Source organism: Mercenaria mercenaria, chromosome 4 (assembly GCF_021730395.1).
Source record: "Mercenaria mercenaria strain notata chromosome 4, MADL_Memer_1, whole genome shotgun sequence".
NCBI classification, from domain to species: Eukaryota; Metazoa; Mollusca; class Bivalvia; order Venerida; family Veneridae; genus Mercenaria; species Mercenaria mercenaria.
The window spans coordinates 3,368,456-3,381,478 of NC_069364.1; the positions used below are offsets into that span (position 1 = coordinate 3,368,456).

At 32.4% G+C, this 13,023-nt stretch overlaps 1 protein-coding gene across 2 annotated transcripts in view; it reads left to right on the forward strand.

Moving 5' to 3' along the window:
- The window catches only part of LOC128556160 (extracellular serine/threonine protein kinase four-jointed-like), a 36,614-nt gene that overhangs the window by 4,096 nt on the left and 19,495 nt on the right, over positions 1 to 13,023 (forward strand). The window contains exon 1 of one of the 2 annotated variants that reach the window (XM_053540174.1): positions 5,628 to 5,774. The exons of the other annotated variant lie outside the window; for it this stretch is intronic. The gene's annotated coding sequence lies outside the window, so the exon portion shown is untranslated. Of the gene's footprint in view, positions 1 to 5,627; positions 5,775 to 13,023 lie in introns of those variants that run through there. 2 annotated transcript variants of the gene reach the window in all.

Here is a 13,023-nt window from a genome sequence, read left to right on the forward strand (position 1 = left end):
CACAAATGTTTATATGGATTTAAAATATATGGACAAACGGAATATGCGATGTAGGACTTGCTAAACTGAATACCTTAATAACTCAGTTTTTCCACTCAAAGTTTCTACCTTCAGGAGAGTACTGGATACATAAAATGATTCTGTCACCAATTAATGTGACTATAACAATACATTAACCATTTCCAAACATATTCTTTTTTCAACTATTTTTTATTACTTGACAACGTTCCTTAGGCAACAGAACAGTCGCACATGCATGCATACTCAACATTGTTCTTCGTATAAAATTTATATATCGAAATGTCCGACAAGGTTACCATTACATACTCAACATTTGAACGACATTGGGAATTACACTCACTTTGCGTATTACTGCATCTAAATGAACCTAGCCGATGGCATTTCAAACATGAACAAAGGTTTTCTCGCTTTCTATAACTTTTCTCATAACACAAAAGTATTCTTAAAGTGTCTACAGGCACTAGCAAATACATAAAACATCTTCTTTGAACAGTTAATTATTCCCTTTAATCAGCCTATCAACTGCTTTCAAGACAACCGCGTGTGATAAATGATTCATTCCATGTCAACAAGCACAAACCCTTTCCAAACATAGTTTTGACTCTTGTTTTCTCAGTTACTATAACATTGGTCCACATGTCCATTCCATGGCAACAGATATCTGTCAGATTTGTCAGAAAGTTGATTTATTGCCTCCGTATCGGCTCTGATGAGATTAGTGAACCGATTATGGTTTACAAGTGACAAATCCGAACTTGGTCATTTTCTAAACAAGTTCTGATATGGGATAATTGCTCCTGTCCATCAAACTAAAAACGGGCCAAAATCGGGTGTATGATTAGGGACGCAGTTTCATATTAGTGAATGGAGAAGCCACGACATGGTAAACATTTGCATCCGATGCTTTCTTAATTGAATTTTGATTTCTTAAGAGGTAATGATAAATAAGGCACTCATTTTCATAAAAACAGCAGTGTGGACAAAATAACTTATAATCTACCTTTCAGTCATTTTATTTCGATTTGCACGTGACAGTTAATACTTCCTCACACAATAAATAAATACTGCTAGTAAATACCTGACATGAATAAAAATAAAAAAAATAAAAAAAATGAACCGTTTCCCTCGTAAAATGGATAACTTTGTTGTGTTACAAGAATGTGTTTGAAAGTATTAATTGATACATGTACGTTGACAACTATTTCATCTATCCTGTGCCTTTCTTACCCACACTTAGGTCCGCGTTTACAATAATTTAGAAATGATGTTTAAGGTATTCGACAATGTTATATATCTATATAACTTTGCTATAAGTTCTAACTCTTATCATATTCTGCCTTTGCGACCAGTGTAGATCATGGTCAGCCTCCACATCGGTGCCGTCTGATCATGATCTGCACTGTTTGCCGTTCAGTCAGTATCTTTTTGGTAATCACCCATTTTAACAGTTAATGGTATTGTCCAAATTGAAAAATGGACAAGTTCATTATAGAAATTTAGCAGGGTAAGGGTTTAAGTATCTTTATAAGTAATTTGCTTCTTGATGAAAAATTTATTTACGGCATATTTCTTCTACATCAATAATTCACCGAAGTTTATCGATCGCCATCGCTGTCAGGGCTACCATATTACAGGGTGTTACCACATATCCATCAACCAAGTTTGCCATGATCAATATATTGTTTTACTCCAGTAACCAGTAACTATTATTTATCAGAGCTTTCTTTATTTGGTTCTTTTAGGTGAATTATTTAGCAAATGGATTACTTAATTTCATAATGTGGCATTTTCAAGTCTTAATATGTGTCAGACAGTGATAACGATTCGACAAAATATTACGACAGTGTATGAAATGTTGATGTTTATTTAGTATATATATACTAATATCGGACAGTTGCTGATATATTCCGCTTCTGAAGTAAGTATTTTGTAGAACAAAAACACACATTATAACACTCGTTCGTATCAAATGATGCATCACCTGTATAATGGTTAGTTTCAGTTTTAATATAAGTAAATTTTAACCATTTGAAATGTCAAATGTGTCAATTTGTCTTTCATCCAACCATCGTCCTTTACATTCATCGTCTAAGCTTTTTCAATAGACTTATTTTATTTTTCATTTAATTTTTACAACGTTCAAATTTGCATAAAATTCGCATTCTCCACTAAGATAGATGGGTTGCCGGGTAACCGCTCGTTCCCGTGCATAAATGTTGAGATTTATTATCACGAACCTCGCATTATTATCATCAATTAATAACCATATGAAAAGAAAGCCATACAAAGTGAAAAAGGTTAGTTTATTCTCAATTTACACAATGGTAAAAGCTGTGAGAAGGGCTGGAGTATGTTTAGCGATTTCATGGGCTTTTATGAGAATTTGACACAATTCATTTGCCGCATATGGTGCGGCTTTATCGGTGTACTGCGGTAGGCCAGGTAGATGTAAATTGCCAGAAATTACAATTACAATATGTAAGCTTTTCATATAGTTTAATATACCGTATGTATAAGGGTCCCTGAATACCAGTAATAATCGCTATACTCAGTTTATATATTGAAAGACGAACATAAATTGAAGTATAGAAAATAGTAATTTTCATTTTGGTAATGACTGAATACGTCATCGTTTTTCAAACTAATGATGTCTTGGATGAAATCTGAGAATAAAGTTTTTCATACATGTTGGTTCACCCTTTCCTTGATGCATCGAGATTCGACAAATTTGTCTTTGAAAATACATACTTAAACATTATATATTGCACATACGTATAAAGAACTCTATATCATGTTCATTGCATACTTGTGTTATAATTGCAATTGACAATCAATCTCTTTTTCACCTCAATGACATACCAATTTACAAAAAAGTATTTCATAATATTTTGAAAAGCATCATTAACGAAAGGTTATACGAGAAGTTGACGAAGCACAAAATGAAAATACCCACTTCACATACCTTACTGAGCAGTACCGGGATTATGTGAAAAGTCTGAGTGCATGATTTATGTCAAAAAGCTGTCATTACATAATTCCCTATTGAGAAAGTGGAAGGTCAACAACTTATTAAACGACAAGTGGAGTTTGAGGTTCTTCCGCGTATCAATGAAACGCATTGAATATAATTCATTGAACCTATTTCTTCAGGTTTTTATTCATTTGTTCCATGTACGCGTATGAGTCTTTATAATGTAGCTGCACCCTTGATGTCACTAAGTACAAAATGTTCATTTCTATAAAATCCACCCTCATAGAACTGTGCATAGAACTACTACAATAGCTAAATGTGATGCTGGATAGACGTACACTGGTTTAACATACCTTTAATCGGCACCTAGATTTCTTCATTTTTCCATACCCCAGTGTGTTCCCATTAATATTCACAGTTAAACATGATAACCGAAATATTTACAGTTTAACATGATAACCGAAATGTTTTATATCTGTGTTTTCCTTTTACATGACCTTTTAGGATTAAATATTCTTGCTCAGTGGTCCTTGTGATAAGAAAATGTTTGTCCTACTGGTGCACAAGAAATGTTAACAAAAAAAATTAAGTGTAGGTGTTTTTTTAACGTTTTCCCTTCGTTGACGCTAAGCATTCAAATCTTCTCCCACACCCATCCTCGTGGTGATGGATACCATACACAAGTTGTAGAAGTTGTTTCTTAAAGGAAATGATCTGTTCGTCTTTACATTCGCAGCAATGAGATTAATGTCTCTCTCTAACTTCTCTAACAATCCGGAAACGATGTCTGCTATAGTTTCAGATTTCAGTTTCGCATTTTTTGCAAGCTTTTTTTCTGATAATACAAACTCTATACCGTACAGACGCTGCTTTATAAGTAATGTTTAACACGTCATGGTCATACCTGTCCCAAACACAAAAAGTGGCTAATAAACGTATATGAACAACGAAATGTAAACCTGTACATATAACAATTAATAGTTAAAGGATTCAATCAACATGTATACATTGTACATGTACATATTCATATCCACTTCAAATGTTGTATGTTTTTGCAAAGGTCGGGCCTCAAGTTGAAACTTGTGCATGTTAACAGATAAAGATACTAGACTTCTAAAAGGATTATCTAAAGATTAACAAGGCGGGAAGGTTTGTACACTAGAAGTATAATTTGAAACATGGTCCACATCATTTGAGAAGTGTAGTTTGTGAATGAGAAAGCTGTTTTATTATCTCTTCTGTGAGAAATGAATACTAATATACGCCGAGTGTGTCCATTGAGTGCATATCAGTTTTCCTTTTATGATTTTAACACTAAATGCAAATAGCCCGGTATATTACACAAAAGTCTTGTGTATCTCAAACTTTCAAATACCGACCGAATTATTCTGGTATCAATATAGAAGGTAATCCTGTAATCAAAATAGCCAACATAGCCTTGTCGGATCACAAATTTTTCATAAATCATATTCTTCACTCTCTGGACATGTTAGGAATGCGATTGGCCAAAATATGGGCTTCCACCAAATCACTTTTCACACGATTTGTCCGAATATTTTAAGTGCAATTTGTTAAAGATCTTAACTCCACTGTGTTCTGTAAGCGGGTTAATTAAACAAGGATTTGCATGCTGGTTGAAAGTATTTCTTATAAAGTTTAGATATGAAAATGAATGCGCTTGAATACTTTACTTATTGCTGTTTTACTCTTTTCATCATATGAAGTTAATTATGATGCAAATCGGTTTTTCAGTCACTCACAAACGTTCGTGACTGTCTGGTAAATATGCTTTAGACACAAAACATGTAAAAAGTGTCACCCTAAAATGTGTGGTCAATCTCCAATTTCATAGAAAATGTAAGAGAATATGTTACTCTGTGTGAAGAATGATATCCTTTCTTCCCACGTGTGTGAAGAATGTGGTTTGTGAAAATTATGGTCAAGCATTGCCTAGTTTGGTTAAAGCATAAACAACTATACAGACTTTACCATAGTTGTCTTTATTTTTGCATAAAGTGCGATGCTGAGAATTAACAGTTAATTTTGGTACTCCTGATGGGAAAGAAGAAATGTATTTGTTATACGTTCTTATGAGGTTTGAAGTTTTGTTTGTAGTGCCAGTGGCTATTGCAATATGCTGTGCAGACTGAAACAATTTGTCTTCCTTGATTTTACCTTTTATTCTACCGGAAGATTTTGAAACAGTTAGAATTAAAACATTCTGCTCATCCCTCACTTGTCAAGTATTGAATGCACGTTTTTTTTTATAACAATACTCATTTATGTAAAGCCTAAGAACGAAAAATATAATCCATTAGATTATGGAATGGCCATGCACTACATTAAAGAATCATTATTCACTTTCATCAAGGTTTATTGGTTCTATAATGGATGCTACCGTTCTATCCGGTTGTCATATAGAGCACGGACACGTGCAGTTAGCGAAAAGAACTTGTGAATTTCCCATATTTTTAATTAAATAAAACCAACAATAATACTCCAACCGTAATCAATTACGTTTTATGCGCACCACAGGTGTAGACAAGGTATATTAAATTACTGTAATTTTGTGACCAATGAAATATTTTACGATGTCATGAAGTTTTAAGTGAAATTAAATATTTGTACACCTTACTGGTATATTCGGTGCTATGGGAATATAAACTTTAACACATAGGCTGGGAAAGATTTTTCTGTCAATAAATCCAGTGCATTGTGTCATAATCAACATTGTTTGAGTACATATTTAATGTGATGTACCATTTACACTATATTTGATCTGGTAAGAACTTCTTATGTTTCTCGTTAGTTGATAATCTTGCTATTTTTGTACATTATCCTTTAATCCTTTCACTTGATGACGATAAGTAATGAAACAAATCTGCATTAATTCGAAGCAAATGGTTACTATAGATATAAATCATAGAAACCTCTCACACACTGGAAATGTGTAATATGAATATTTCCACGACTGTAAAGTGTGTTGGACAATATGGCTTTCTTCGTACGTAAATATAGCTTAACTCGTGCATGGATTTCTGTAAAAAAAAACGGAGAATACTGAAATCGTACAAGGAGAAAACGTATTTTCCGATTATCATTACGGGTCGGCCACCTTAATCCTTACCCCTGCCAAATTTCTATAATGAACGTGTCCATCTTTCAGTTTGGACAGTACCATTAACTATTAAAAGGGGTGCTTACCAAAACAGTACTGACCGAATAGCGGACAGTGCCGGATGTGCGGGCTGATCATGACCTGCACTGGTCGCAAAAGCAGAATCACTTGCCGCCAGCAGGCTAAAGGTTAAGGATAATGGTCGTTATATAACTAGAAGTACGAAACATTTGGAAGTAAATGCATTCTTTAAGGGGGTTGAAGTGGACATTCAACTATCCTCATACCGTAATGAATAAAACAAAACTTCAGAAGTCAGCAGCGATATTCTAACATGACTAAGCAGTTTGTACAAACAATTTTGTCTTTATACAGTTTCAAATTACAAATGTTGAGTTCAGCCAAACCACACCAAGGTAATGAGGCAGATTTAACATCTGCTTTGAAACAGTACAGAACTATTTTCGATTTGTTCAGGGTATACCATTACATAAACAAATTGATACTTAGTTATAATTAGGCATACAGCAGAATAGGACATATTTGTAAGATAAAATTGATAAAGCCGAAAGAAGTTCGTGATAGGCCGAGACTTCTAGTATTGCCTGTTATGTTATCTTTTAATCCACTGGAAACTTCTCTTTTGTCAGTTTAAGGCAGCTTGTTTAAGAATTCCGATTTTAACTTTTTTGTAAATTTCCTGTTTATAATCATGTGTCAAAATATGAGTGAAATAAATCCCAAACGAGCTCCAGCTGCTGGTTTTATAGCAAACATTAAATACTACAAGCCATGACTAGCGTTATAAACAAATCAAGTATAATACCCTATTGTTATGGTAACTATACAACACGGTGATATTCTCTTACCTGCGGTTCTAGATGCTTGAAAAAAAAGTAGTTTGCAAATAAAAAAATCTTTTATACTTGTCACCTGGAATGAAAAACAATTAATTATACATTCATATAATCAGCATTGCGTTTTATATCTCTTTATTTGTACTCAGCTATTTTATCTGTGACACGATAATCATTACAAATGCTCAATAGTTTAACATTTTCGTGTAAACACAGACATTCTCAGAGATCCCATGTGTTCGGTTCAAAACATGATCGAAACCCCGAAAGACCTGTAAAAATAAATAAAAGCAATTGGATTATGTAAAGAATGTATGACAATAGGCTACTGTGGAGATACAGAAATGTTTTGGGGAGTCACCACCGGATCTGAGACTTAAATACCAACATACTGCGATCGTCGCCTAATTTATTTACAGTAGAATAACAAATTATCGCAAAACAAATAGAAACAATATAAATTTCTTCCCTCTGATAACCTGTGTAACCTCAGAGTATTGAACAAGCCTTTATTCACAGTTAAACGTTTTATAATTCTGGTAAGCTAAAGGATTTTAACTGGATATTTTGCAAAAATGTCAGAAAACTGTTTGAAGAAATAAGCAATTAAATACTAGAATGTGAGTCATTGTTGACAAAAAGTAGATTTTTTTCAGTAGAATTTAAGGGAGACATGTTGCATGTCGCCCGATATTATCGGACTAATGGGCGTTATTAACACTCTTTCTATTATTTTCTGCATAAATTAATAAAATTGTGGTTTGGATTTCACAAAAATATAACATCTAAAATCAAAAAAAATTTATAAGTACGTAATATGTTCGTTGTTGTTGTGTTAAAAGGGTAAAAAAAAGAAAAGCCGAAAAAGGTGAGGATTTCTCTTATAGATTAGCTAGAAGCTGACAGTGTTGTTCTCTTCTGTTAGTGCCAAGAACTAATGATCATATTTTTCCTTTATATTTTTGTATCTTGTGCTTTGTATACCTAAGATGAATAATATTGTCTGTATATTGTTTTACAAAACAAGAGATCTTTGGTGTGTTTTTTTTTTGTCTAATATTTAATAGTGTCAGCTTGGTTTACGCCCGTCCGTAATTTTTCTAGTTCTATTTCCAGGGACGACGTTCATTTCAAATTTATTTTGCTTTTGTACGAGTCTTTGTACACCCTTTGATTATTTTTGTAATAGAAAATATGCGGCATATTCGTACTTTAAAGCAAAATATGATAAAGACTGAACTAAGTTTGGAAAAATTGTCAATTATGAATTTTTAGCTATCAAATTCATTATACTCTCCTTTTAACTTCATTTCGGTTTTTCTTTTTCTTTTCTTTTTTAATTCTCTCTCTTTTTTTGTATCATTATTTCTTCTCCGTATTTCGAATCTAACATCTGCACAAATAATTTAAATCTGCGCCAGATTTTTATTCTTTGAATTAGGATAAAGTTATACAACTTTATATGAAAAGAACCAACATACTATGTTCTCTATATTATTCAATAGGTTTAATATTTCACAAAAATCTTTTAATTTACTTGTGTGTCATTTTTTTTCAAAACACAAGTCATTTTCAGCTGAGGATTTCAAATTATACAAATTGATGTCAAAGAACATGTTATTGTTCAATTTTTACTCCTAGTATGACAGGATGTATGCCCTTTTTTCATAAAAAGAATTAATTTAGGTTAGTTATTGATATAAAATATAAACTTAATGTGACAGCCCATACCCCGTTCTTTTCAGTAACCCTACCCGTTATTTGTAAAGTGATAAACCCCGGTTTTTCAACACAATAGCTGTTGTGGCACCCTGTAGCTCTGTGACATGCCGCGGCTGTCCCTAACTATTCTCCCTGTTTTACATTATGATAGAGATGTTGTCATAACATTGTGTCGAATGGAGACATAGACTGTGATATAAGAGATTTGATAGAAAAGACACACATTGTTTATGTTTTTGTTCGGTCAGTTATGATGGTTTTGCTTCAGGTTTTTTAAGCGCTGATGGTGCATTAGGCTTGCAGAATTTTATTAACTAAAATCTTCAAACGCTTTTATCTTTTGCATTATATTTAGGAAGTATATGAGCCTGTACATTTAATGGAACTGTTTTTTTCTTAAATCTCTAAACAGATAAAATAAAACTGATCATATATCATACGAATGCAAAAAGATATACGTCACTAAAGGGAATAAAATATTTTGCCTATCCTCCAGTTTTAAACAAAGTTTACAGCCAGGGTAACCCCTTGTTCCCAAAACTTTTTACATGTCAAACAGTATTTGTTTGCTTGAGGGAACTGTGTCACAAAAGCTTTATACCTGTCTTCGAATTAATTTTTGCTCTAATATGTGCAATGACAGACATTTACGCCCTCTAAACTATACAAAAATACCCAGGATTAAAGCAGATATTTTCTTTCAAAAAAAAAGAAAAGAAACTGTTACAACATTCCTTCAAGCCGAGAATTGTGTACAAAATGCAATACAGCTTTTGCGTTAATGGAACACCCCAGTTCTAAGCCTCATTCACAAATTGATATTGGGTAAGGCATTTTATTGTATATATTTTGTTGTCATAAACTCTGTGATAAGTTTTGTTTTATCTGTTTAGAGATGTTTATATATTTTCTAAATATAATAAAAAGATTAGAACCTTTGAAGCATTTAGTGAATCAAATTTCATATAGCGATATAAGTCCCCTTAGATATGGTTGGATTTTGTTGGCAGGGTAAAGAATGATAGATCTACTAGTTTTGTCTCTACCGAATATAGTTCAAAAAGAAAAGTAACGTTCAAAAAATATCTACGACGAAACAAAACTTTACACAAGGGTATATATCGAATATTGACAAAATAAAAAAAAGAACACACCATGAAGGAATGTTTAGTGTCCCAGGACAAAACTAAAAAATATTGAAACATGGTCAAGAAAAACAACAAAAGCTAAATTATGAGCTAGAATTTCTAAAAAAAAAATGCATTTGAAAGGAATGCTTCAGTTTGAAAATTAGTTATTGTGTGTTACAGTTATAGATATTGTCGTATTTTCTTGTATTTGCTAAAATTGCATAGTATATATAGTTTTATAGTGATGCTATTGTAATAAGGTTCGTGTCAGTTTGGAACATTTTGAGTGTTATGGCCGTAACTTACGATGAAGTCATTAGCTGTGATCGTATAGCTTATTCATCATATGCATATAAATATGGATCATGTAGAACATTCGAAGCCGGTGCTAGGGGGTGTGAGGGGTGTTGTACATTTCATAACATTCATTTACATTACAAATTCATGACCGAGTCTGCTGTTATATTTTTGGTCGCGTTCTACACTTCCACAGGATATTTTCACAGATTTTGTTTCACCGGTCTGTAAAATGGTGCATTTACTTATACATGGTACTGAAAAACGTTGTCTTATTACAAATGTAATTCAATTTATATTTCTAATTAAACAAATTGATATTACAGAACAGGTCTTTTATCCCTTTTTAACTCCATTATGACAGGATGTTTATAAATGAAATTTATTAGGGATTGGTATTGATACAAACCATTACCGTAATGTCAAAAAAAATTATAAAGTTCATTAATCTAACTACTATAAGTTTAGAAATTATTCAGGTAAAAATTATATCGTTAAACCATTAACACAATTCGATATCAGCGTGCGATAGATTATTTTATGTTTATTTCATTTCCTCATTTCCGCAAATGGAACTTGTTCCAAAGTCAAACACATTAATCATCAGTCGGTTTTACTTGATCAATATCCATGCATTACCCGTGGCATAACTTGAAAATCTAAGATACATTGTTGCTTTTTAATTGTAGTTTTAGTTTATAAAAGTCGACTTCTGGCTGAAGAATCATACTGTAAAAATGTTCCAGAGCACCATGATACACCTAGTAGTTAGAGCATCCACCACGGTTACGATAGGTCGGAGGTTCTAACACAGCTGGGAGTCGGTCAGATGTGGCCGGTTGGTGAGACACCACCTAGTTAGATAATGGTTACCGATTGCCTATACCTGCCTGATACACAATACAAGGTGTCTCACATGTGCAAAAGTGACAGGCCCTTTCAAAAAGAATGACACTATAATCAACATACACTTCATTTCTAATACAAGTTCAGGACTTTTATAACTGTGTTTTCTCATTGTGTTGATATCAACGTAGTGATAGACAACTAGACATTGTTGTTTAGAAAAAAATATCTTTTAGTTTGTATCAACACTAGTAAAACGTTACATTTTGTAAATTTTACAAATAAAAAAGTAAAAAATAGGTTGGTATTGATAATAAAAATAAATGAACAAACTCGATTCTCGTGCAAGAAATATTACAATAGATAATATTACACATCAGTTCTAAGTATCCAAGTAACTTCCGGTTCTTTTATAGTATTATCTGATTCTTGATCAATCATTGCTGGATATTTCAACGGACGGTTGTGTGTTATAGGATGAAAGTTACACTGTCATGATCAAGGAAATTCAGTTTTCTATGATGTATGAGGGGATAGAAAGGACACTTCAAACAGATTACTATTTCAAGTGCTTTCTATGAGTCCCCATTATGATAAGCCATTGGGTCAGTTATTTACTGGGCATGCATGATCATGTCAGATTTTCATGAGCAAGTTGCTCTCTGCCTACGCTGGAGCTTTAGAACAGAACAGAACATATAGTTTATTATGACTTGTACAAAGTACATCGTCGACAGTACATACATAGCATATTTACAAATTCAAATAGAATTTCTCTTACACTGTGCATTTTTACAATATAATGCTAATCTATAAAGTACCACCTTATTTTCAGACTGAATCAAATCCAAGAATTTATACATACTTTAGATATATGGTTTCTTTAAAAAAAAAAGAAATATGAAAGTGTATGTTTAGATTACACATTTTTATGATGTCTTTCTCTTTTCTCTTAGCCTACAGTTTCCTTACATCCAATAATATAAAGGGGAAAGAGAGGACACTTGAAACAGATTACTAAACTTCTCACCTTAGATATGTAAAAATTATTTGACCCAGGTATGTAAACTTAGTTTTAAGGCCGGTGTCAGAATATAGCCTTGCCATTGGTCAACTTCAAATTAGCGTTCAGAAGCAGTCACCAAGAGACTTGTCCATAAATTCAGTTTGACAATTCTAATAAATCATTTTTTTATTTTCTATTCATTTGATAGTAATGGTTTTAGTTTTGTACTATTAATTTATAGTAATACGTTCAGTAATCTGCATTTAACGTAATTTACAAAATTAGATTCCATAAAATATCTTGAATACATATATTGATGCTCGCTTGAATCAGGTTATTTTGTCCCATGCTATAATAGAATCATTAATCATTTTATTTCAATATACTCAATACAAACAGCGACATGCAGTATATTTTTTATTAAAGCTATGATAATATCATTGAATATTTTGTCGTCTTTATAGAATGTTCAACGTATATGTAATATAATTTTGACTGCTTGAAATACAATAAACATTTCGAAATGATATATTGTTATTTGAACTTTGGCTAGACAAAAACATGTTCTACAAAAATGCAATGTTTAAGATATGTTTAAAATAGTCTTTTTGCTACAGACAGATACACTTGTTTTACCATCAAAATATATTTCAACATTCCAGACTTAATCGATCATTGTACTGCGTTTTGCTTGATCACCAGTTATATACAACTGATGTGCAATTTCTATTCAATCAGTTGGACAATCTTTACATCTACAATTTGATACAAGATAAAACCAATTAGATTTTATCTTTTTAATCTAAGACAAACGAGGTTTTAACCTGTCATTGTTTTAATGACATAGCATTCATAGTTTTCTTTTAAGTCACTACGTAGAGACAGACACCCTTTCCTTGCAAAATCATTGTTTCTAATTTACATTTTCACCTCTTATTATGTAAGTTTGTTACCATGTATCTTCAAAATTTGGAGAAATTATTTGAAGTTTTTAAGCGGTATAAGTATATGCAATACGTAAAACCAAATACCACAAACGCGTTCGGTGATCCAAA